The sequence below is a fragment of the Corythoichthys intestinalis genome, chromosome 8 (genome assembly GCF_030265065.1).
Source record: "Corythoichthys intestinalis isolate RoL2023-P3 chromosome 8, ASM3026506v1, whole genome shotgun sequence".
Classification (NCBI taxonomy): domain Eukaryota; kingdom Metazoa; phylum Chordata; class Actinopteri; order Syngnathiformes; family Syngnathidae; genus Corythoichthys; species Corythoichthys intestinalis.
Window position 1 is genome coordinate 47565680 of NC_080402.1, and position 26780 is coordinate 47592459.

The window sequence follows — 26780 nt, forward strand, 5'->3', positions numbered from 1 at the left end:
CGTTCTTGTCAACATTTTGACGCCACGGGGTGAGATCTTGCATGGAGCCCCAGATCGAGGGACATTATCAGTGGTCTTGTATATCTTCCATTTTCTAATAATTGATCCCACAGTTGATTTCTTTACACCAAACGTTTTACCTATTGCAGATTCAGTCTTCCCAGCCTGGTGCAGGTGTACAATTTTGTCTCTGGTGTCCTTCGATAGCTCTTTGGTCTTGGCCATAGTGGAGTTTGGAGTGTGACTGACTGAGATTGTGGACAGGTGTCTTTTATACCGATAATGAGTTAAAACAAGTGCCATTAATACAGGCAATGAGTGGAGCCTTGTTAGACCTCGTTAGAAGAAGTTAGACCTCTTTGACAGCCAGAAATCTTGCTAGTTTGTAGGTGACCAAATACTTTTTTTCCACTCTAATTTGGAAATAGAAATCAAACAATGTGATTTTCAGTTTTTTTTTTTCCACATTCTCTCTCTCATGGTTGAGGTTTACCCATGTTGCCAATTACAGGCCTCTCTAATCTTTTCAAGTCGAACTTGCACAATTGGTGGTTGACTAAATACTTATTTGCCCAACTGTATTACTCATGTGTTTGTCCATTTGCATACACATATAATCTGTCTTAAGTGGATGCTTAACAAGCTATCTGGTGTTTGACGTATCTTGCATCAGTCAAATTTACGTAATTTGCATGTTCAGCGTGGTGCCTTGTTTGTTCTTTTACGTAAGCAATATGTTATGCAGGCGTCATTTATATATTCCACATTGCTCATCTTTTTCCCCTGTCTTGTACACGTAGGAACCAGCTACAGTACATGATGTTGGCTTGTTGCATCTGTTTGCCCATTGATATGCATCAAATGTAAAAAAAAACAAAAACAAAAAAACCCAACTGAGCGCCATTATGTTTGTTTGTAATTTAATTAGCTGCTATTTGTAAATCAATACTCATTGATTGCAAGACGGTCCTCCCTCACTATTTCGCTCAACATAGCGTGCACTGTTCACCCCACAAAAAAAGCAATATGCTTACAATCAGTGGTGTATTTATTGCTATTGACTTGTGAATGCCTTGTCGAGGCTGTTGATATACTAGTACTGGAAAAGCGATGCCATCAAACAATAAGATTTTCCTTTTCAATCGAAGTCAGGATCTTTCAGGACCTCCTATGCCTTCATAGAAGGACTGAAAAAGATTCTGGACTATTAGACAAAAACTTATTATACACTTAATTCATTTTATAATTACTAATTACACATTTTCCATCAAACTAGTCAAGATCATGTCAGCAACTAAAAGCTTACCATCCTGAAAGCCTATTATTAATCAGAATTGTCAACCTCAGCCTGGTTAGTATGATCCTTTATTGGTTAGAGGGAAGGGTGTTGGTTTGAAGAGTGACTGGGGATTTAAACAATTACGCTTGATTTTAAGTGGTCAACACAAAAAAACCTTTTAGGCCTTCTTGAAGTCCTTGACGATGACGTTGTCATTGTGTTCTTTCTTCTCCCTAATTCCTGCAAGCTATTATTGACAGAGTCTATTAGGAGTGGGAACCTCTTGCTACCTCACAATACGATACGATTTGCGATACAAAGCTCATGATAACGATGATCTGACGATATGAAGATTCAAGGATTATCGATGCATTGGTCAGGAAATCATTCTAGGATATTCTACAAATAACTAATAAACAGGAAAACAAGCTTTTGCTGTGAATTGGAATTAGTTTATCACTAGTAGAAGTTCAATACACTTGAACTGGTAGGGGGGCAACGAATGAGCATTCGTTCATTCGCTGCCATCCTTCCCACTTCAAACGGATTGAACGTCTATGGCCGATAGTGGCAGCCAATTGGGTAATTTTGGGCCATTTAAGGTCATTTACCTGTTGACTTTCAGTTACTTCCTTTTGATTTTGGGGTATTTTATGGGTCTCTTCCTGTTTATTTTGAGTTACAGAACAGAAAATAACCTGCGAATCATCCAAATGAATAGGCAGTGACTCAAACTCAACAGAAAATGACCTGTAAATGCTCTTAAATGCTCTTAAATGAACAGCAAGTGAGCTGTAAATGCCCTGAAAATCGGACAGAATGACTGCGAATGCTCTGGTTTTGAATGAACGAACGTTCAGAGTCTAAATGGATTGGGTGTTGAGCACCGTCAATGCAGCCTTAGAGTTAGCTGAGAAACTATTATGGTAGAAGATTTTGGTAGCAACTTGTTGGCTCATTTTATTTTATTTTTTTAGACATTGACACCTTTTCAAAACGATACAGTATCTCGATTCATGGCAGGTCATATCAATAACCTTTCGGGATACAAAATATCACGATATATCACCATTTCGATATTTTGTCACACCCCTACAGTCTATATAAAACCACACACAGGAAGTTTTATCCACTTTATCACTGAAGCTGTCAGATTCATCTTCATATTCAATTTCAAATCCACGTCAGTACTGATCTGTTCGTAAAACTCGCTTGAAGTTTACTTACTTACTAAAGTTTACTTAGTTTACCGTCCTTGACGATGCCACTTTAACAGAAATTGTGACAAAACTAATGCCCACAACATGCTGCCTTGACATCCCTTTTTTCAAACTTTTTCAAAACTGTTTTTCATTGTATAGCCCCAGACATACTTCAGCTTATAAATACTTCAGTTCTAACAGGAGAGTTATCACAGACAAAAACTGCAGTAATAGAACCTCTTCTAAAAAAAAAAAAAAAAAAAATCTAGATGCCTCAACCATTAGTAATTATAGGCCAATATCAAATCTGACATTCCTGGGGAAAATTATCGAGAGGGTTGTGTTCGAACAGATCCGGGTTTTTATGATGCAAAACAATCTTTTTAACCCATTTCAGTCTGGATTTTGGCCACAACTCAGCACTGAGACCGTGCTTATCAAAGTCCTAAATGATATTCGTCGGAATACTGATGCAGGCAAATCATCTGTTCTGCTATTATTGGATCTGAGTGCCGCATTTGACAAGGTTGATCACAACATACTACTCAGCAGATTGGAACAGTGGGTAGGGCTCACTGACACTGTTCTTCAGTGGTTCACATTCTTTTTACATGATAGGAATTTATTCGGAAACCATCAGTCAGAACAAACCAAATTCAGGTGTGTAGTCCCTCAAGGGTCCATTCTTGGACCACTGTTATTTAACATCTATATACGTCCCCTAGCTCAGATCATGGAACAGCTTGACATCTCCTATCACACCTATGCAGATGACACACAACTCTATATTTCTGTGTCCCCACATGATTATAGTACCTCATAGTCTCCCTGAGTAAATGCATTCATCAAATCAATGAATGGATGTGCCAGAATTTTCTCCAGCTAAATGTGGAGAATACAGAAGTGATCATTTTTGGGCCAAAAAAGGAAAGATCAAAGATAGCAGGCACTTTAGCAGAAAGTCAGTTACAGCTACAAATCAAGTCAGAAATCTTGGCGTAATTATTGACTCAGACCTAAAATTTGATAGCCACCTAAACTCCGTCACTAAATATGCTTATTACCACTTAAGAAATATAGCCAGAATTAAGGTGCTTCTGACTCAACATGACATAGAAAAACAGGCATACATTCATTTTCAGTAGATTGGACTATAGACCTCATTCACGTAACGTCACAACACCGCCCCCTGACTTGTGCCGCCATATTGTCCATCAGCTCATCGTGTTTACATATTACCGCTACATACATTCCTCCTATTACTGTGTGTTTTTCTGCTTGTCTAAGGAATCAACGCCTAGTAAACGAACCCAAAAACCTTCCTGAAAATCGTTAACATTGATTAATCAAAATGGTGAAGGCATGTGTGGCGGTTGGTTGCAGTAACATCACCACAGACTATGTAGTAGTCATTTTATATCTGGTAAGATACATTTAATATATATTTAGAGGGTTTTGGGCAGACATATAACCACAACTAAGATCATTGCGAGGCTAATCGCCGACAACATACAGTTTGTTTCAAATTCATCCATGATGCGTTTGTGTCGAAAGTCGTCAGACAGTGGCGAAAACATCAATAGTCGTGATGCCAACACGATCGCAGACATCATCAGACGGAGACTACGAAGCTCGTAGCCACGGTCACGCAGCAAGAAGGTGAGCGCAACAACAGGTGTTGTGCCGAAAAATAGCCGCCCCTCGTGAAATGTCCCCCCTGACGGGAGTGCCCACACGAAAATGACTTTTATTGTACTGTGAATATGTATTATTTTACTTTGCTTGAACTAATAAATCTTGTACTGTGAATATGTATTATTTTACTCTGCTTGAACTAATAAATGTCATACCTGTGTGATTGTCAATGGGATATGGTCGTGAAAACCTGTGGACTAATACATGTAAATCCATTACTGTAATGAGTGCATGAAAACATTTGATGTTTTCACCTCACTAAAGAGTTATAAATAAGCGCTCCCGTCAAGGGGGACATTTCACGCAGGGCGGCTATTTTTCGGCACAGCACCGGCCCGTCATCGAACCGTCGATCAGGTTTAATTCTACAATCGTGACAACGGTGACGCTCAGCTGCCCTAATGTCGGTTTATATTCGGGCTGGTGCCGATTTTGGCTACTCGACTCCTCATCGTGACATAAACTGGAGTATGACTGGAAATTTTGTGGTCTCAGGACGAGCTCTGACGCACGGGATGGGACCGGACGGGAGGAAACATCGATTTGGGCATCAAATATGGATCTGGCGACTGGATCGACCGAAGCGCTTCCAAATAACTTAGCTTTTATGCAACTCATCCAATGAGTTTACAGTGTCTGAAAACACCTGGGCTTCCATAACTTGCAAGTGAATCCACCTTTAGAAACTACGATCATTGACAATACGGACACACAATGACGGACAATATGGCGGCACAATATAGCGATCACTTGATTGTGTGACGTAGGTGAATGGGGTCTATTGCAACGGTATATTTATCGCTCTTGGTAAAAAATCAGTCAGGTAGCTGCAGCGGGTACAGAATGCTGCTGCCAGAGTCCATACAATACAATTGGACCACATTACACCAGTTTTGAAATCGTTACACTGGCTTCCAGTGAGTCAAAGGATAGACTATAAAAAACTACTGCTCGCCTATAAAAAAACTTAATGGCCTTAGACCAAAATACATGCTTGATTTGTTAGATTCCTTTGAAACATCTAGACCCCTAATGTCGTCTGGAACCGGTCTCCTGTATGTTCCAAGAACAAGAACCAAGCAGGGTGAGGCAGTATTTAGTTATTATGCTCCTCACCTTTGGAACAAATTGCCTGAAGGTCTGAAGTGTGCTAAAATGGTTAGCTCCTTTAAATCAAGGCTAAAAACGATTTTGTTTATCACATCGTTTCCATAACTGTCTACATATTTAAAACTTATATATATACTAGGGCTGTCAAAATTATCGCGTTAACGCGCGTTAATTAATTTTTTTAATTAATCACGTTAAAATATTTGACACAATTAACGCACTAGGCCCGCTCAGACAGATTTAAATGTCAGTACAGTGAAAGGCCAACTTGTTAATTTTGTTTTATGGAGTTTTTCCGCCCTCTGCTGGCGCTTGGGTGTGACTTGCATATGTTATCTGGCGTAATGTCGCCCTCTGCTGGCGATTCAGTGCAGCTGATTATTTGGGTTTCGGCGCGCTTTTCTGACGTGATTATATGTCGACGCGAACTCACACTAATAGACAGTGCTATTCAGACCAGCTAACGTCCGCTGTAGGCTCACTATCCTCTTCCCCTCACTATCCACTCGCTCTCGCTATATAATTGGCCGAATGGCCGAAGAGTCGCTATATGATTGGCCGAATGGCCGAAGAGTCGAAATGCTCTCCCGTGAAATGCCTGTTTAAAAATGTTCCCGTTGTTACTTCTTGCATTCGCTTAAAAGTGCCCATTTAAAAAGGAAAAGCGATGGATGATAATACACACAGAGCGTATTATTAACAAATGTTAAAGTTATATAATCATATAGCGAGAATAAGAAACGTCACTGACAAGCGCAGGCCCCCGGGAGTGGATAGTGAGGGGAATAGGATAGTGCCCCTACACCGCATCCAGTATTCAGTGGCAGTTCTCATAGCCCCATCACACTGTTTGTGTCTAATACATGCATCGCTTGTGAGTTATATTCCTCCTTTGTTTATATTCATGAGCATTAGATAGTTATTGATGATGTGTATTTGAATTTGTTCACATATATGGTGAAATGCAGTTACATTGTTAGATGCTTGTGAGCTAATTGGCTAGTGCTACTGCTCAAATGGACTCGTGTGTGTACATTTTATGTTATTTTGTGATTTATGCAAGTTATTGACACATTGCCTTGTTATTTTCAGTTTTACAAAAATACAAGAAATGTGCTCCTGTCAAAAAGAGATGACTTCAGTAAAGCCCATGCAACTTTGCCACACCGTCTGATTTCTTTTTGGAATTTATGTTCGCTATCTGTCAATTTGTGTACTCACACACATTGAGGACAGAATAGGGCTACTAGTTTATTTTTTGATTGAAAATTTTACAAATTTTATTAAAACGAAAACATTAAGAGGCGTTTTATTATAACATTTCTATAACTTGTACTAATATTCATCTTTTAAGAACTACAAGTCTTTCTATCCATGGATCACTTTAACTGAATGTTAATAATGTTAATGCCATCTTGTTGATTTATTGTTATAATAAACAAATACAGTCCTTATGTACCGTATGTTGAATGTATATATCCATCTTGTCTTATCTTTCCATTCCAACAATAATTTACAGAAAAATATGGCACATTTTATAGATGGTTTGAATTGCGATTAATTGCGATTAATTACGATTAATTAATTTTTAAGCTGTAATTAACTCGATTAAAAATTTTAATCGTTTGACAGCCCTAATATAAACTTATAGCTATATGTTTTTTCCCCTTTTCTGTTTTACTTCTTGTAATCTGCTAATTTTAATGTGAATTTCAAGTATAATTTTATTTTCTGTTTCGATTGTCTTAGTTTTAATGTTCTTTTGATTTAATGTGATTTTATGACCTTCATCTGATGTAAAGCAGTTTGAATTGCCTTGTGTTGCATTGTGCTCTACAAATAAAGTTGCCTTGGGGCCGGTCTTCTGTCAGATTTTGCACCCCATCAGAAATTTCAACTTTGTAGTTCTGTGTATGTGTGTAACGTTACAAATGGGAACAAATGTAGCCATTCAAAAGTAAACACCAAAACCTTTCTATACAGAAAGGAATATGTGCGTACTTACGTTTGGTCATGGACATACACGAATTAAAGTTCTCCTCACACACATCCTATCATGTGGCTGTGCTCAACTTGACTGGACATCACACTCTCACGTTAATGTCTATATATGTACGTACGTGTATGTTTAACTCTATTAATGTATATGTCAAGAACCAAAAAATTCATCGGCCGCTCAGTTTTATTTAAAACTGTGCAGAATGGAAAAAAACAAGCCATAAAATTGACTGCATTGTAAACAGAAGCTTAACAAGCTTAGTTGCAAGCAACTATGAGGTGCATATCGCCACCTACTATACAACAGTGTGGTGTTTTTTATTGGTCAATATGTTGCTCACCTGCCGAATTTTGCTTGTACTCGTGTTGCTGCCTCTCGGTTACGGTATAGTTGCACGTGGCTTATCGATTGTGCCGGACTATCAATTCACAATGAGAGAAAAAGAAAACAACCAAAAGTAACGTGCAACGCAGGTGACAATTTGAAAAGTAGTGGAGTAAAAAGTAAAGATACCTGTTGTAAAATGTAGTGAAGTAAAAGTAAAAAGTACCCCTAAATATTTGTACTCAAGTAACGTACAGATACACAAAAATGTACTTAAGTACAGTAATGAAGTATTTTTACTTCATTACACTCCACCACTGTATTCACCACCATTAAAGCTCCAGGAACAAAATCTGGGGTTAGGAGAGTTGTCGTCTCCTGTGTCCATGCTGCTGTGTTTGCAAAAACAACACAAGCCCTGACAGGCAGCCTGAGTTGCCAAGTTGGATGATTTTTTGCTATGAAAACTGCACAATGTAGGAGTTGCACTTCATTATTTATGAAATGGCCATAAAATTTCAATAGACATTAAAGAAACATGTTTTTTGGAAATACTTCTAAAACCATCCTCAATGGTTAAGCGGAGATTTCCCCATTTGAAAAGATGATTTGCACGTTGCAAATTTGTCTTCTCTTTTGCTTCCGTGTTTATCATCAGCCAATCACGACACCAGTTACCAGTCTTCGTCTTGGTTGTCACAGCTCTGTACGCCCCGTAAACTAAGGCTGCGCCAACTTTGACAAACAGTCCATCTTCCACTCAAGCGCACCCCCCCCCCAAAAAAAAAACGGTGTTATGAATCTAAAAGGATTCAAGACAACATGAGAAGCAAAACAAGTAAGGTATATGGCGAAAAACACTCAGGTGACAGAGTTCCGCTCTGACCCCCAATTTAGCCGACTTTCAAAATTCTCCGATATGCACATGTCATGTCATGTAATGCACATCATTGGAAAGCTTAAAATCTCAATTTTCTGAGGGAACAAAAATTTTGAACAGGAGGGCATTTAAAAAGAGTTTTTTTAAACAGCAAAACCCTATCTGGATGTGAGAGCACGCGAGAGCAGAATTACAGACACCATGACTTTTAGATATTATCGTGTCGTGCACTTACCTTGTTTCGATCCAAAAACTCCATGTAGCATGTATTACTGAGTGCCAAGACACAGCTGTGAATGGCCACAGCTGGATTTTTTAGGGGTTTTATGGATGAAACATGGTAATATAACCAGGGTCGCGATGCATAAATCGCAGACATCAAGGAGTGGTCGAGATTTTCATTTTCATACATTTACCTTTTTAAATGTTTTTTTTCCCAATTTTTCTTTGTTAGGATTGATTTTTTATCATCTAACATATCGGAAAAAATGCGAAACAACAACAAAAAATACAATTAAGCAAAAGCTATGAGGTAAATATCTGTGATTTTTTTACAGACACCATTTTTTTCATTGAGAGTTATTTGTTTAAAAGTTTAAAATATGCGAGTGAATAATTTTTTAAAGTCTTTTTTTTTTTAAGCGAAATATTAGACATCAATTAATGATTCTAAGCTAAAAATGACAGACATTTTGAATAATAAATATAATTAATTACCTTCGTTTTATGGATGGGCTGAAACAAAAGCGGTTGCGCGACGTCTGTAAACGGGGGTTTCCAGGGTAAAACGGACAAATTAAAAGTGGTTCGGGGGTTTAATGCGCCATGAATCTGCTATGGCAGCATATAGACATATTGTTCTGTCAAACACAACAGTTGTTTTGGCTTAAAATACAGCAGTTTCTTTTAAAGAGGAGTGCAAGAGCAGAAACTGCTTTTTCAGTCTTGTCTGTGTTTTCCGCCATATACATTCATTTGTGTGGTTGTGCTATGTTATTTAGCATGTGGATACACTGAACGGTGCTGTGTCTTTTAGCACGTGGATCCATTGACTGAGGCGAAAATAAAATCTTTAAGCATGTATATATTTAGTCTGTAATTCAAATTAAAATAGATGGAGCAATTAAATATTCTTTGTGGATGCTGTTAATGCATTACCAAACGATATATTTCTTTGTCAGTGTGCTTATACATTGAGAAAAGAAGCCTTCCCTCACTTCTGTCATGGTGACATAAACTAACTTGGACCTTGTATCTAGGCTCTTTAATCGTCATTACCAAATGTTGATATTATTACACTGAAAACCAAATGTATAAATAAATGATTTAAAAAAAAAATAAAAAAAAAAAAAAATATATATATATATATATATATTATATCTTCTGCAGAGGACTCGTTACTTGCCACCGAAAGTTCTTTTCCTGCAGGTTCTCCAATGTGAAGCGGTATTCTGGCAACCTGAAGGCAGAGGGCATTTTGTGCTAGTCAATATTTTGATCTAGTTGCATTACCATTTTTGGCTACCAAGCCTACATTGTGCACCTTGAAGGTTTGTTTTTTTATACTGCTTTAAGCCTATGGCTTTATCTGCAGTTTTGTTGGAAAGGCTCTAATTCTGAACTCATGAACGAGGCTATGAACACCGCTCAAAACCGCTAGACCGAGCACATCACAGTCACGTTCATGAGACAGAACTAGGATGCGTTCAATTCACATTCGCCCATAATATGAACGTGTTCATGAACGATCGTTCATTGAATGCATTCATGTACAACACTAGGCACATTGAAACCTGCCTGGCTGTTCAGTGCGACCCGTTAGGGTCATTTTCAAGCAGTTTTAAATGAAAATACACCTCTGGACTTCCAGGTACTGCACATAGGGAGGACCGAGCTTTCTAATTTGCTCCTGTTGGGAATTTTTTTTTTCCTTGTAAAAAGCAGTACCTGCAGGTACCGCATTTCAAATCATATACAGTGTATATGATTTGAAAATTCAAACAAGATGACTCATTCTGGAGAGGAGGAACCTGCCCGACACTGACGACATATCAATTGTGAGGAAATACTGCCACGCTATACGATAGTACATTAATTTCTCCACACGGTCTATACTTACTGCAACTTTGGTGTCCTGTCAATGGCGTACCGCAAGCAACACATCACTTCCGCTCATTAATATTCATGACATTAGCTACTGTTGCTAAGGGGGGGACACGCCACCGTTTGTCCCTAATAGGAAATGAATGGAAATCGTGTACAAAGGAGATTTTTACAGAGCTAAACCAACCAATTCTGTCCAAACATGATTTCCCTGATGCCAAATTCTCTGGCAAAGATGTGGAAGAACATAAAAATGCTCAGTTAAAGAGATGGCTTGAGTGTCAAAGGCTGAAAAAGACGAAAAAAACGAGCCGACCTAAGCATAGCCTTAGCTTTTTTATCGACGCGCCTTGTCTTTCTTATATATTATATCCTCTGGTTGTCCCATGTCTCTGACCGTTCTTGGAGGCAATTTAGTTTTGTGTAGCGATCGCAAATGCTACTCAGTGGCAGCCAACGAACACATTTACATTTTTTTATTGATAACAAATCTTATTTCTGTATTTTATTTACACTTCCCCCTTACTAAAGTTTTTTTTTTTTTTTTTTTTACAACAGAAAAGGTAACTGGCAGTCAAATACTATCTTAATTCTTTTCAGGTCATTCAGTGTCAGACAGAAGCAGCACGGCACAACGTCACGCTAAAAAATAAGTTAAAAATATCAAAATGACTTACCTCTTTGTCCTCTGAAGGAGCATGCCAAATCAACAAAATGTTTACTGCATATGAAATCTGAATGGCTTCACCCTGGCTTCACCTAGCTGGCGTTATAACCTCCGCGCAAGTTGATTAATTCTGCACATTTTTTCCTCCGAGTTTTTGGTTTCGGGAAACGTATGAAGAAAACATCCTTCATATGTCGTGATGTCTATAGTTGTTTCTACAAGTTCCCAAAAAAGCAATGCGTGATCAGCATGTTTGTTTTTGAAAGATTACCGGAGAAAAGTAGCAGAATTAACATTGCTTCTATGCAAGGGCGGTTCTATAATGTCCCACTTCTACTTTACTTCCGCTTTACGATGCGACGTCACGGTCTAAAAATAGCACGCGTGCGGTACGCCATTGTGTCACATGGAGTTGTATCAATTTGTGTGATGAAAAGAAGCACTTCCGGGGAAGTTAGTTATTTTCCTACTTCTCCATGTGCAGATGTGATGTGCAGAGTCTGTGAGCGAGTACCCGGAGTGTCCCTTGGCAACTACCAACTGACCGACCTGCAGTACGCTGACGACACCATCTTACTCAGCACTCCCAACGACCAGCTAAGTACTGTATATACTGAGTATATACAGCGAAGAGGCAGAAAAGCTTGGTATCCATGTGAGCTGGACCAAGATCAAGTTCATGCATGTCGGTGAGGGACCTGATCTACCTCCCATCCTGCTAGGTGATAGCACTGTAGATCCTGTGAAGAACTTTGTTTATCTGGGTCCACGGTGACTGATAACTGGGATATAAAATCAGAGATTCTCCGCAGGAGAGACCTGGCAGCCTCTGCCCGGCAGAAACCACTCTGGCGGCACCAAACCATCCCACGGAAGACGACGCTCCGAATCTACAACACCGCCATACTCTCTATTCTCCTCTATAGTTCCTAAACATGGCCCTTAAACAAGACACTGGCCACAAGAATAGACGGCTTTGACAGCAGGGCTCTCAGAACCATCGAGAACATCAGGTGGCACCAGCAAATCTCCAGTGAAATCATGCGAGCCCAGACAAATCAATCCAGAGCCTCCCGCCTGGCTGCAGAGCGTCGCATCTGCCGGCTCAGCCATGTTCTTCATCTTCCTCCTGATCACCCGGCAAGAGCCATCCTGGAGTTTGGTTCAAAGGCTGCAGGCTGGAGACGACCAAGAGGAAAGCCCCGCACTCGATGGCTTGACACCATCCCGGACGACCTCCCAAAACATGGAGTTACCCTGAACGATGCAAATCTGCTGGCACAAGACCGCCAGTACTGGAGGGGCCTAGCTCACCTGGTCAACTTTATGCAATGGGACGGGAAACAAGCCCCAACACAAGAGCCGTGAAGATGATGATGATGATGATCAAAAACAGATTTACTGTATTTTATTGAAATGAATGAAAGCTCCCTCAGCAAAAATTACATTAAGTATGCTTGTTAGGGAAAACAAACAACTTGGTGCTACCGATTATGGATTTAGGGCACGATAAATAGAAGGTATTTTTTTTTCTTCAGCGAAGATGTGCCAAGATTAACATATATAACATAACCCATTAGCTGAACTGAGTTAAGTGAATGAATACGAACCTGTTTTAGCTGAAAAGATACAAAGTTGTCCCCACCCTGTTATTTAGAATTGAAGTAATTGTCATCTTAGTTTACATTGAAATTGTAGTCTTTAGAGATTGGTAAACTGATGTCCTGCATTGTTGCTTGGGGAAAATTCTTTAACAACATTGGCAAAGAAAAACAAACACTGGATTAGAGCAGGGGTAGCCAACTCTGGTCCTCGAGGGCCCCTATCCAGCTTGTTTTCCATGTCTCTCTCCTTTAAAACACCTGATCAAATGATCAGCTCTTCAGTAAGCTCTGCAGGAGCCTGATAACGATCCTGATTATTTGAGTCATTTGTGTTGGAGGGGGGAGACATGGAAAACAAGCTTGATAGGGGCCCTCGAGAACCGACGTTGGCTACCCCTGGCTTAGAGACACACATGAGCATGCGCAACACCACACAAATTCACGCAGAGTGAGCAACTGGAAGCTGAGGATGAAGTACAAGATAAATGGCCTCAGGCTCATCTTGCAGCCATACCTTCATATTCATTCACCTTCAATATATACCCCCCGGACCCCCAACACACACACCTGCAACACACAGAAGCAAGATACTGAATGCAAACAAGTGTTCACACGAACAATATTAAAGTTTAGTTTTATCTTGCTGGCTGAGCGGAGGCTAACGGTCTGTCGTGGTTGGGGGGAGCTAAACAGCTCTGAGTCTCGGAAGGCGCTCTAATGCCACAATCCACAATTGGCGGAGCACCAATTGACGCCAAATTGAAGAATATCACCACGGCGTAAATTTGAAGTGTCCAAGAGCAATATGAGAATGCACGTGCCGCTAGTTTTTGCTCGTTCAGGGCTATCATTATGAGGCCCATAACCATAACCACAACCACATTTATTCTAAATTTATACTTCTAAGGTCAGTCTTGACAAGCCAAAAGGTAAATCATGGCACAAATTTAACATTTATGTGGATAATAGAAACCCAGTTGTGCTTTCTTTACTAGACCTCACAGCAGCATTCGATACAGTCGACCATACAGTTCTTGTATCTCGTTTAGAGCATTTCATAGGCATCCATGGAACCGCTCTACAATGGTTTAAATTGTATCTGGAACATAGGACCTTCTCGGTAATGATTGGAGAATTTTCCTCTCCACAAACTTCTCTGTCCTGCGGGGTGCCACGCGGCTCTATTTTAGGGGCTGTTCTGTTTGGACTTTATCTGTTACAATTAGAGTCAATTGTAAAAAAAAGAAAACATAATATCTCTGTTCGGTTTTTATGCCAATGACCTGCAGCTGTATATGTTCCTGAGACCCAAAGAACAAACTGGTCTCACAAAGTTGATGGACAGAATTTCCGATGGGAAGCAGTGGCTAGCACATAACTTTTTGATCTTAACGAGAGTAAAACAAAGTACAACTTTCGGCATGCCTTCCATGATGAATGCCCTTGAGCCCAACTCACATGTTAAAAATTTCAGAGTGACATTTGATAATAGGCTCAACTATGAAAAACAGTTCTTTTGTAAGAGCAATTTTTTTCCAGCTTTGTCTCTTGGCCAAAGTGAAGCCTTTTCTTAGTCGCCGCTATGACCTTGAAAAAGCAATCCATCCCTTCATAAGCTCAGTGCTTGACTACTACAATGCACTTTATGCTGGTCTTCCCAAGTCCTCTATTTTTCGTCTGCAACTTGTTCAAAATGCTGCTGCTCGATTTTTAACCGGTACACCCAGACGTGAACAAATTGCCCTCATGCTGTCATCGCTCTTCTGGCTTCCAGTTCGTTTTAGAATTTATTTTAAACTTTTACTGTTTGTTTTTAATTCTATTAATGGCCTTGTCGGAGATTTTAACCCTCCGTAACTCTGGCAGAGCTCTTCGTTCCACTGGCCAGCTCCTTCTGCAAGTTCCAAGGTCAATACTTAAACAGTGGGTTGATTGATCTTTTGCGGTTGTAGAATGGCCTGCCTGTGGAATCCACACCATTACTAATCCAGGTCCTTTTAAATCATGGTTAAAGACCTCCTTTTTTAGGCTGAACTGGTTATATTTATAAGGGTTTTAATGTTTATGGATTGTATCTGTTTTATTGTTTTATCACTTTATCACTTTTACTGTATAATACTTTCCTGCCTTTTATTTATCATGAACTATATTCTTCGTTGTTGTAAAGCACTTTGAGGACCTTTCGGGTTTTTGTAAAGGGCTATATAAATAAATTTGATTTGATTTTAGGGCACTGGCCGGAAAGACCCCCTTTTGTCGTCAGAACTGCCTTAACCGTTTGTGGCACAAGGTCCTGGAAACATTCCTCAGAGAATTTGGTGCAAATTGAAATGATAGCATAACACAATTGCTGCAGATTTGTCAGTTGCACATCCATGATGCGAAACTCCCATTCCAGCACATCCCAAAGGTAGTCTATTGGATTGAGATCTGGTTAAAGGGAAACATGTTTTCATTTAAATTAAGTGGATCTTTTTGCATAAACTTCATAGTCTATTGACATGACACGGGAAACGGGACAGATTTTTAGGGACCTATTTTCAAAAACTTCAAATTCAAATATTTTCAAAACCAAAGCTGCTACCGACCTAAAACCAAAACAGGCACCTTAGCCATATATGAGTCTATATGAGCAGCAGTATCAAAAAATTCAAAGTCGTTCCCTTATAAAATCCCGAATAATATATATATATATATATATATATATATATTATAAGCATAACACAACTTAAAATAACAATAAAATTCTCAGATTTTGCACTAGATGCACAAAAATCACCAAATGCACAGATAATCACCTATGAAAGGTGGAAAAGCGCTATACAAGTATAACACCATTTACCATTTATTTTCAGGATCAAAAGCAATATTTAACATATCATGTAAGTTTTTCACCAAAATAGCTTTTTTTTTAATTTACTGCAAGTTTTCAACAGCTAATAGATAATTAAAAATATAATTAATGTGATCAGCAAAGATCTTACTCAAAGATGATCAGTGACGGAATTGGCAGCATAAAACCCAGATTGGAATATAAATGAAATGTTTATCTGTCTGTTTGTGTGAATGTGTGATTTGGGTGTTTGAGTGTGTGCGTGTTTGTACACCTTCAAGAGTCTTTGGTAAAGCTTCACCAGACTTGCTCTCCCTAATGGCTTGCACAGTTGGTTAAACACACTTGCAAAAAAATTAATTAATAGAACAAATTTGATCTGCTCTCATGTGAGTTTGGGTTGTGCGTGTGTGTGATGTCTGACAGGTGTGTGGAAGCATGATTCATGCATGTCTTTAGCGGGCATCCTTGCATTAGCATATATGGAAGGACTCTTTAATGATTTATGATAATTCCTTCCTCTCCCTGCAGGAAGTATGGCACATGTTACTCGTACTGTCACATATTTGCAGATACTTTATGAAACACACACACACACGCTTACCTGTCTATGTCAGTCCATCAATCACATTGATGGCGTTGTGGAACTTCAGGTGTTGCTTTAATTAGCTGCATCGAGGGATTTGAATTCTGTAAGTGGTCACAACAGTGATATTAAATATTATCTGCAATGAAATGAGAATACATGATGAAATGAAAATGATCTGATCGATCAGCTGGATCAGCAGTGGAATAGCTTCTCATCCCCATTTAGGAGGAACCGCACAGTGCTTCAGGAGGGTTTTAAAGTGATTACTGCTTTTATAGAATGTGCCTGGGGTAGAGGAGGGAAGCCATACAGATAACATGCCCAACCAATACTTGGTGTCTGTCTGGTCAAAGATCTTGAAATAGGGCACTCCATCTTCCCAGGATACAAAAACTATCCTTTGCAGCCTGTGGCTCTGGGTGGCCTCTAGAAAGTTTTCTGTGACATACAGTATATCTGTATTAGTGTAGTGTTCAGATCTCTGCACATGCTTCCTGTCACTCAGAGAATAGACTACAAAAGTCCTCTGCTTGTGTATACTATATTCATGAGATAGTGCTGAAGTACAGAACATCTCTGTCACATGATCCTTCTCTAGAGATGTGAATGAAAATTCGGCGCCGAAAACTATCGATTTATCGACTATCGACTATTTTTCAAGTGACAGTTGGCAACCCTAGATGAGCCTTAGTGCTACCCTGACCTTCCTGATGTTAATTCATGTTTGCACGTTTTTAAAAAGTATGAAAAAAAAAAAAAAAAAAAAAGACCCAAAAACACAAATCCACCCTTACACACACAAAAGGCTCAGGATCTTAACGGTTAAATTAAAGAGGTATAAATACAACATGACAGATGTAAATTTTTTTTCTAGTATTTTTTATATTAAAATACATTCCTGATAATGACTGTTTTTCGTGTGCTTATATCACTCAAATATGTAGCTAACAAATTCAGTTTTGAGTGAATTATATTAATAATTATAATAAAAATATCACTTCACATACAAAAAATATAATTAAACGGTGATGGGTACCGGGCCAGCCGACTCTACCAATGAGGTGTTCCTTATTGTTTTTTCAGGGAGTTGGCTGAATGATTAAGGAACATTTGTAAACTGTTTGCCAGACAATCACAGGGCATAACTAATCTGAAGGAGTTAACATAACATTAAAGGTATCATTGGAAGTTATTAAGGAAGCTAAAAATGGAGCTAACCTTGGTCTTCCTTACTGCAAACGTTAGAGGGGAGATTTGACTTAGAATTAATGATCACAGTTAACTACATCAAAACACATTTTAATTGACATTGCTTCATTTGGCGCTACAGGGCCTGCTTTGCTTCTTTATTGTAGCACGGCTTTTTTTTGTAGTTGTCGTTCATACCCAGGGGACAAAACTAAATGAGATGAAGGAGGAATACTGAAAAGACAGATACATTGTGTTGTTAATTACAAACACATACACACACAATACCCACTTTCTTTCAAGGCAATAAAGGAATGAACATTTTGCTCCATCACAGCACTCCTTTATGCACCATTGCACCCCCCCGTATACGCAATATGACGTGTGTAATGATCAGTTGCTATTTTACTGATGCAGGTTTAAAAAATTCAGGGTCTTTAAACACACTTAAAAAAAAAAAATGGGCAGGAAAAGAGAGCACGAGCAATGCACAACACAAACAAATTGTACAGTGTTTCATGTGTTAAATGTACAAACATTTATAGGTTTTCATGTTTTAATGACGATAGCATGCAAACAATGACAAAAGAAGTAAAAATAACTAAGTGAACCATCACATTCAATATTTGGCATCGATAATTTCAACCAGACGCTTCCTGTAGCTGCAGACCAGTCTTGCACATTGATCAGGACTAATCTTGGCCCTTTCTTCTCTACAAAACTGCTGTAGTTCAGTCATATTCTTGCGATGCCTTGCATGAATCGCTGTCTTTAGGTCATACCACAGCATCTCAATGGGGTTGAAGTCTGGACTTTGACTTGGCCACTCCAGAACATGTATTTTGTTCTTCTGAAACCATTCTGAAGTTGATTTACTTCTGTGTTTTGGATCATTGTCTTGGTGCATCATCCATCCTTTTTTTTTTAGCTTCAACTGTCTGACAGGCGGCCTCAGGTTTTCATGCAAAACATCCTGATAAAACTTTTTACCGGATTGGCCCGAATATAAGACTGTGTTTTTTGGATTGGAATAAGACTGAAAAAGAGGGGGTCGTCTTATATTTGCGGTCTACCAGATATCATTGAAGCGATGTTCTGTCCTGACAGATCTCAGCTACTCTCCCCATTCACGACGCTGTGATTGCAGTGTAGTTTACATATTTAAATGTTCAGGTATCAAGATTTGAATGAGGCAAAATAACATGCTTTTTCTCTCTAATATATTGTTATAATCATGTATCAGATGTACTGTAATTATTTTCTGTATAGAAATTAAATTGGTGTTCAAAAAGTCTTTTTTCAAACTTGAGTCTTGAAAAGAGGGGGTCGTCTTATAATCAGGGCCGTGTTTTATTCGGGCCAATACGGTAATTCATTCTTCCATTAATAATTGCAAGTTGTCCAGGCCCTGAGGCAGCAAAACAGCCCCGAATCATGATGCTCCCTCCACCATGCTTCACAGTGGGGATAAGGTGTTGATGTTGGTGAGCTGTTCCATTTTTCCACCACACATAACGTTGTGTGTTACTCCCAAACAATTCAACTTTGGTTTCATAGGTCATCGAAATATTTTGGCAAAACTTCTGTGGAGTTTGCAAGTGCCTTTTTGCGAACATTAAACGAGCAACAGTGTTTTTTCTAGACACCAGTGGCTTCCTTCGTGGGGTTCTCCAATGAACACCATTCTTGGCCATAGTTTTACATATAGTTGATGTGTGCACAGAGTGATTTCTGTAAGTCTTTAGCAGACACGCTAGGGTTCTTTTTTGACCTCTCTGAGTATTCTTCGCTGAACTTTTGTCGTCATATTTGGTGGACGGCCACTCCTTGGAAGAGAAGCAACAGTGCCAAACTCTCTCCATTTGTAGACAACAGTGTTGTTTTTGGCATCCCTTTTAATTTACGTGTTAGTCTAAGTCTTTTGGATGAAAATACTTACTAGTCTTAGTCATATTTTAGTCATCTTAAAATGTGTTTGTCTACGTCTAGTTTTTGTTGACGAAAACTCAAAACTAACCTCGTCTAGTTTTAGCCAAAGTTTAATAAAAATGTTTTGGTCTGTAAAATTAAAAACTTTAATCATACCCACCTGGACGACGCCATGAAATGTATGTAAAAAAGTTGTCGAGAGTTTAAGAGGACACTTTCCTGATGCTAATGCAAACATGAATGCTATACTAACTCTACGAGTTACATTTAGTGTGTGATGATTAGTGTTGGGCACGTTACTTTAAAAAGTAATTACATTACTCACTACTTCTTCCAAAAAGTAACTGAATTAGTAACTGAATTACTCTATAGTAAAAGTAACTAGTTACCAGGGAAAGTAACTATCAGGTGTAGCAAACACAGAAACGTTACCAAACTTTGGAAAGCATTGTCTAATTGAATGAGCAGGGACAAACAGCTTGGAGTCAGAAGTACGTGCGCTATTCTCGAACCTGAACGCACCCCAAGTCTTGGATGACAAATTAACAGAGCAGAGAGTCGACTCGACACGGCTGGTAGTTTCTTCAATTTATTCAGAGTAAGTAACGCACCGCTTTTGACCGTCAGTAACGGTAACGGCGTTGTAACGGCGGAAAAAGTAATTAGTTAGATTACCCCGTTACTGAAAAAAATAACGCCGTTACATAAAGGCGTTATTTATAACGGCGTTACTCCCCACACTGATTTTAAGTAAATATGTCGAATGTGATGCTAGTCTTTAAGCCACTGTAGCGCCCCCCCTATAACCACAAAGAGCTTTTTCCTTTGAAAATTCTTGTGAACAAATGCTTAAATCCCTGAATTCTACTATACCTGTAGATATGGAGGTAAATCAGTCTAGATTCTGGGTTAAAAGCAAAAAAAAACAATTGCAATTAGCATTTATTTTACGTAAATATTGCGAACTATGACTCCAATGACGTAGTAATTTCTCCCATTGATTTTTTTCACGTTTCAAAGATGCATGCATGGTACGAAAATTATAATGATTACCTTGAATCCTCGAAAAAAACACTCCTGAGACAATCCTTCCTGTTTGTATGTGGTACTGCTTTTATATTTTTTCAACCTAAATCTGGCATTAGTTTGCTGCATGTGTGTGTGTTTGAGAAGAACTCCTCTTGATGAGGGCAGGCCCCCTACTTGAAGACGTGGCGCAGTGTATGACTGACGTGACCCGTCAATATCATTATGAAGTCTATGTCCCTGGATAGCTTCAAAAATGTTTCTTTAGTAGTTTTTGGAAACAAAGGTTTGAATCGAACGTTGAATCACCAGAACCATTAAACACATGAAAGTTAGTATAAGTCAATGGAGATTTATTTTGCATTGACCATTTAGCCTATCAATTACTTTCATATTCGTGAGAAATGTAGCCCTGACCCCCGTTCAATAATCTGTTTGGTCTTATTAATGTCCCATCACCAGCAAAAAGGGTACATCCAGGTTATGCTGTTACAGTATATCGTCCCTATCAATGTTGAGACCAAACCTATGCCCTTGTGTTGGAGGCTTATAGCCAGCTTTGGATGCTGTGAAATCTGGTAAAATGAAGAAAATTAAAACTTAATATCCCCTTGGCGGTCGAGGAGGAGGTGTTTGGCGGTACTGCATTTGCGGGTAAAAGTTGTTTGAAATTTCGCCGGGTGGTATTGGAGGTTTGTGACGCCCTTTGGGTGATCTAAAAGTGGGTAAAAATAGTCCCAAAGTTGGCAGGATAGAGTACCTTATTTTTTCGGGTAAAAAAAAAAGGTTAAAATTACCCCGGATGTTTTCAAGGTTTTTTAGTGGGCTTTGGGTGCTCTCAAAGCTTGCAAAAATGCTGAAAAGAGCCTTGAGGTCTTGCTGTTGAAATCCCCGCCTAAGACTAGATAAAACAAGGTAAAATGCTGGATGTGCGCATCCAATTAGCTCTCGGAATAAAGTCACTCTTATTGGTGGTCTCGTCAAGTCCGTCATAGTAGGCGATTTTGTGGTGCTCATTGGTGTTTTCATTTGTCAGTCTCGCACTACAAACCAATCATGCACCTCAGGTGAATGCCCGTGGATATGTGCACAGCCTCTAAGTCATGTACAGTATGTTTTGCTGCAAAATATTGTCTCTAGTCTCTCGCGCCTCAACATGAAACAACTCATTATTTTTTTAATACATTTTAAAAACCACGAATAACTATATGCAAATTGGCGAGGGATTTTTGTATTAATTTATCAACCAAAACAAACTGAACAAAGATGGCAGCGACACTTGACACCCAAGAGTTGCATGTGGCCCCTTCTCGGCCCGTTTCAGAAAAATCCCAGAACCACCACTGGTGTTGAATCCAAAACTAATCTCAATTCTTCTTGTCACATCAAGTTTTTGAACTATAGGATCCCAGTCTTCTTTAAATACATAAATAAAAATACTCTAACATATGTTCATGTTTTATACGTGGCGCAGTTGGTAGCTCGAGTTGTCCTGGGACTGAAGGGTCAGCGTTTCGATTCCCAGCTACGACTGCCCACTGTCAAAGTGCCCTTGGTCAAGGCACTGAACCCTAATTTGCCCCCAATGGGTTGGCAGCGCCTTGCATGGCAGCAGCACCATTGGTGTATGAATGTGTGAGTGAAAGGGTGAATGTGTGCTAATGTAAAGCGCTTTGGGCATTGTAACAATGTAGATAAATTTGCTATATAAGTACTCTCCATTTACCATAAATGTTCAAATATCAACATACAATAAAATTGACAAACGGGCATGAATGCAATGTTTATTTAATACTTAAGGTTTTGCAAAGGATATGGCTTATGGGCAAGAATGACAACATATACTTAGTAAGTAGGTAACCTGTGAAGGAAGAAACTTGACTTGCTAGAGAGGAAAAAAAAAATACCGATTGCAATTTTGGAATCGCCATAAAAATCAAAACAAAACTTTTGTTTTAAATTGTTGGAAGCTTGAATTTCAAACGTGCAGAAATGCTGGTTGTTTTCCACTTATTCACTTCCACTGATGGCAATAGATGAACATCAATGTGTTAATAATGTTCAGTGTTGGGCACGTTACTTTAAAAAAGTAATTAGTTACATTACTCACTACTTCTTCCAAAAAGTAACTGAGTTAGTAACTGAATTACTCTATAGTAAAAGTAACTAGTTACCAGGGAAAGTAACTATTTCCGTTACTTTAAAAAGAACTTGTTGTATGTCAAAGAATTTGAAATTTTCTGAGCAGTATTCGAGTCAGTGGAATAGAGAAGAACAGACAGGTAGTTAACTTGCTAGGTGCTTCAGCAGATTTGAATTGCTTACCACAGATGTCGACAAAAGCTTTGCCCCGGGACATAAATTACACATTACATGCAGGTTCTTTCCTTTAATTTCGACAAACTTGAAATAGTGTCTATATCTCCACCTCTTAAAGGACAATTTTTCTTCTGACTGCTATGCCATCCCGACCCTGTGAATCTGTTTTGTGTGTGTGTTTGCCGCACGCGCTGTTCCGGTTTGCTTGTGAAATCACCGGCTCTGATTGGCTTACCACAACACATGACTAACCCTCAGCCAATCACAATCCCTTCCATTGCATCTCTCGAGGGGCTGCATTCAGGTAGGCTAGTTTCCCAACAATTTATGTCACCTTCAAAGCGTCTGCCGTCCTCAAGATGGAAGCAGAATTATTGCTGGCTGACAGTGGGAGATGGGAACGAGGCTAGCATCAGGTGTAGCAAACACAGACACGTTACCAAACTTTGGAAAGCATTGTCTAATTGAATGAGCAGGGACAAACAGCTTGGAGTCCGAAGTACGTGCGCTATTCTCAAACCTGAACGCACCCCAAGTCTTGGATGACAAATCAACAGAGCAGAGAGTCGACTCGACACGGCTGGTAGTTTCTTTAATTTATTCAGAGTAAGTGACGCACCGCTTTTGACCGTCAGTAACGGTAACGGCGTTGTAACGGCGGAAAAAATAATTAGTTAAATTACCCCGTTACTGAAAAAATAACGCCGTCACGTAACGGCGTTATTTATAACGGCGTTACTCCCAACACTGGTGATGATTACTTAGGACAGACCTTTAAAGGCTAAAACAACATTGCATATTCTCTCTTGCCAAGATAAGAAGACAAATCTTAGTGTGTGTCTCAAAACAAGCAATGAGGAGACTTGAGACGACGCTAGTGGGTGAGTTGGGGGGGGCGCAGCACGTGGCATGAGTGACACAACTAGACACTGTTATGATGCATGCTAACTACACATAAAACGTCACACATTGTGAACATGTGACAGAAGCATTTTCGTCTCGTTCTAGTCTCATCAGTTGAAAACTGGCATTCATGTCTCCCATGACACATTTTTAGCTCGTTATCGTCTCGTCATTGTCATAAAAAAATATACACAATACACAATATTGTTTGACACTGTACATTTGACTAAAAAGCAGAATGAAAACAAGTATTTCAGTGACGTGTTTTTGCTGAGGATTAAGCAATGTTAAAACCCTCATCAAGTCTACTTTTTAAGCTCGTATACAAGTAAAGCAAGGTCTTATTTTATACTGTAAATCTTTTGACATGATAAGACATGAAATGATAAAGACATGATAATTGAAGTATATTGTCTTCTAGCTCGGTCAAAAGCTGTCTGAAGACCTACAATCAAGGATTCTTGATTTGTATAAAGCTGGGAAAGGATACAAAACCAACTCTAAAAGTCTGGATGTTCATCAATCGACAGTCACAGAAGTTGTCTATCAGTGTTGTTTTCGTCAACGATGACTATAACGAAAATATTTTTTTATGACAATGACGAGACGATAACGAGCTGTGATGCACATCAGACAATGCTTCTCATCAAGACAATTTTTATTAAGTGTGTGTTTTATAGTGGGCAGGGCAGCTTTAAACCATTCATCAGAGATTGGGACCATACCTGACTTAAAATGTTTGGTAAAAACTGGTTTCAATTGCTCTTTAAGTCTCCTTAAGCAGAGGTTTCACTTACTTATCCCCCCCCCGTCATTGTTTGCATGCTGTCCTGATTAAAATATGAACACCTATAAATATCTGGGTGGTTTTAGTTAAAACAGACACTGTATTTTCATCTGTGTGATTTTAACAAAGATCAGCTCACATTTGATGCTGATTTTATACGGAAATGTGAGAAATTCCAAAAGGTTCAGATACTTTTTCATACCACTGTAGTTGACTATAGATGAACATTAAGCACATTTCCACCAAATGAACAACTTTATAATATGACAATATACTTCAATTATCATGTCTTTATCATTTCATGTCTTATCATGTCAAAAGATTTACAGTATAAAATAAGACCTTGCTTTACTTGTATACGAGCTTAAAAAGTAGACTTGATGAGGGTTTTAACATTGCTTAATCCTCAGCAAAAACACGTCACTGAAATACTTGTTTTCATTCTGCTTTTTAGTCAAATGTACAGTGTCAAACAATATTGTGTATCCTCTGTCAGAATCAGAAAGCATTCATTGTCATTGAGCAGTGTAATAAAATTGATACAGCACCTCTAGGACAGTGCAAAGTAAGTGGAGACATTTGAAGGCCAATGGCCTTGTTCATTATAAGGTCATGGTTGAGAGGAACAGTTAGAATTGACTGTGGACCTTTGAGATGGGAGAAAACTCTCTGACAGGATGAATTGGATTGTAATTACGCAGCCAACAGCAGGGAGTGACGCTAGTGCATAAAGTACTGCTGGAAATGACGCACACTCGCTATGTACGAAAAGCCTTGTGTGTCTTTAATACAAAAAGGGCAGGAACATGCATCATTCTTGTAATGGTTTGCTCTTTCTTGGCCTCTTTTCGATGTGACTGTCGATAAGAGTAAATTGCATCTTTATGTCACGGACGGGACAGAGGAGGACCACAAATGTGTCATGTTTTAAACAGTTTATTGACATCAACAGCAAAGCACGTGGAAAGACAGTAATAGTACTGATATGTAGTGATGGGTGTCACAACACCAATGCAAAGGTGCACGTGCCGAGCTCATGAAGCAATCTCTGCATTGGTGCGCGTAACGCTTTGAGAAAATCACGCGACCGATAGATGAACTGCATTGACGTAGTCAAGACGCGGCAAACTGTGTTTAAAAGGAAGCGCATCTGTCAACGCCATGGAGCTACTGAAAAAATCCAAATCTCACTGTTCCTTTGTTGTCTTCGTGCTGTGGAAAATGGACCAAACACAGGGAAAGCGCAAGTTGTCAGCCGTGTCAGACCATTTTGATCTCAACGGGGAATAAAGTATTTATTTCAATCTTCACCTGGTTTGTCTCAGAATTTGACTTGTTCCATTATAGTTAAAATTCACGAAAATCTTCAATATTACACATCTGAGCCATTACTGGGCCGAGCATGAGAATAAAGTTTCTGATACACCCAAGAAAAACACGGGTATATACAGTGCCCTCCATAATTTTTGGCACCCCTGAAAAAGATGTGTTTTTTTAGCTTAATTATTTGACATCAAATAATGTGTGTCACAACTATTAGCACCCCTGGTGTTAATACTTTGTACTACCCCCTTTTGCCAACAAAACAAGGTATGGGGACTGAGATGGCCATGGGAGGAGCTTGATTTTGTGTCTGGTGAACCATTTCTGTGTATATTTGGCCATATGTTTAGGGTCATTGTCTTGCTGAAAGACCCAGTGACGACCCATCTTCAGCTTTCGGGCAGAGGGCAACAGATTTTGATGTAAAATGTCCTGGAATTTCAAAGCATTCATGATGCCATGCACCCTAACAAGTGTTTGTTGCCAAAAAGCTCAATCTTGGTCTCATCTAAACCAAAGCACATGGTCCCAGCTGAAGACTGGGACTGTGTGTATTTTTGTGTGAGACCAAGATTGAGCTTTTTGGCAAAATCAAGCTCCTCCCATGGCCATCTCAGTCCCCAGACCTTGTTTTGTTGGCAAAAGGGGGTTGTACAAAGTATTAACACCAGAGGTGCTAATAATTGTGACACACATTATTTGATGTCAAATAATTTTTTCTTTATGTGGGATTTTCCCCCCCAATGAATGAATGCACTTTCTCTTTTTTTCCATTAAGGTCCCATATTATTTGAATTAAGAAAATCATTAGAAGCTAAAAAACACATCTTTTTCAGGGGTGCCAATAATTATGGAGAGCACTGCAGCTATTCCCTTACTTTCCCACAGTAGCTTTGTTTATAATCTATCAGATTTGGATAATTAAGCTCTAATTTATTGTTCAATTCAATTTTTTTTCTGATGGCCTATGGCAACACTTAGATGATGGATTGGGGAGTCAAGGAGCCACGCAGTGCAGAT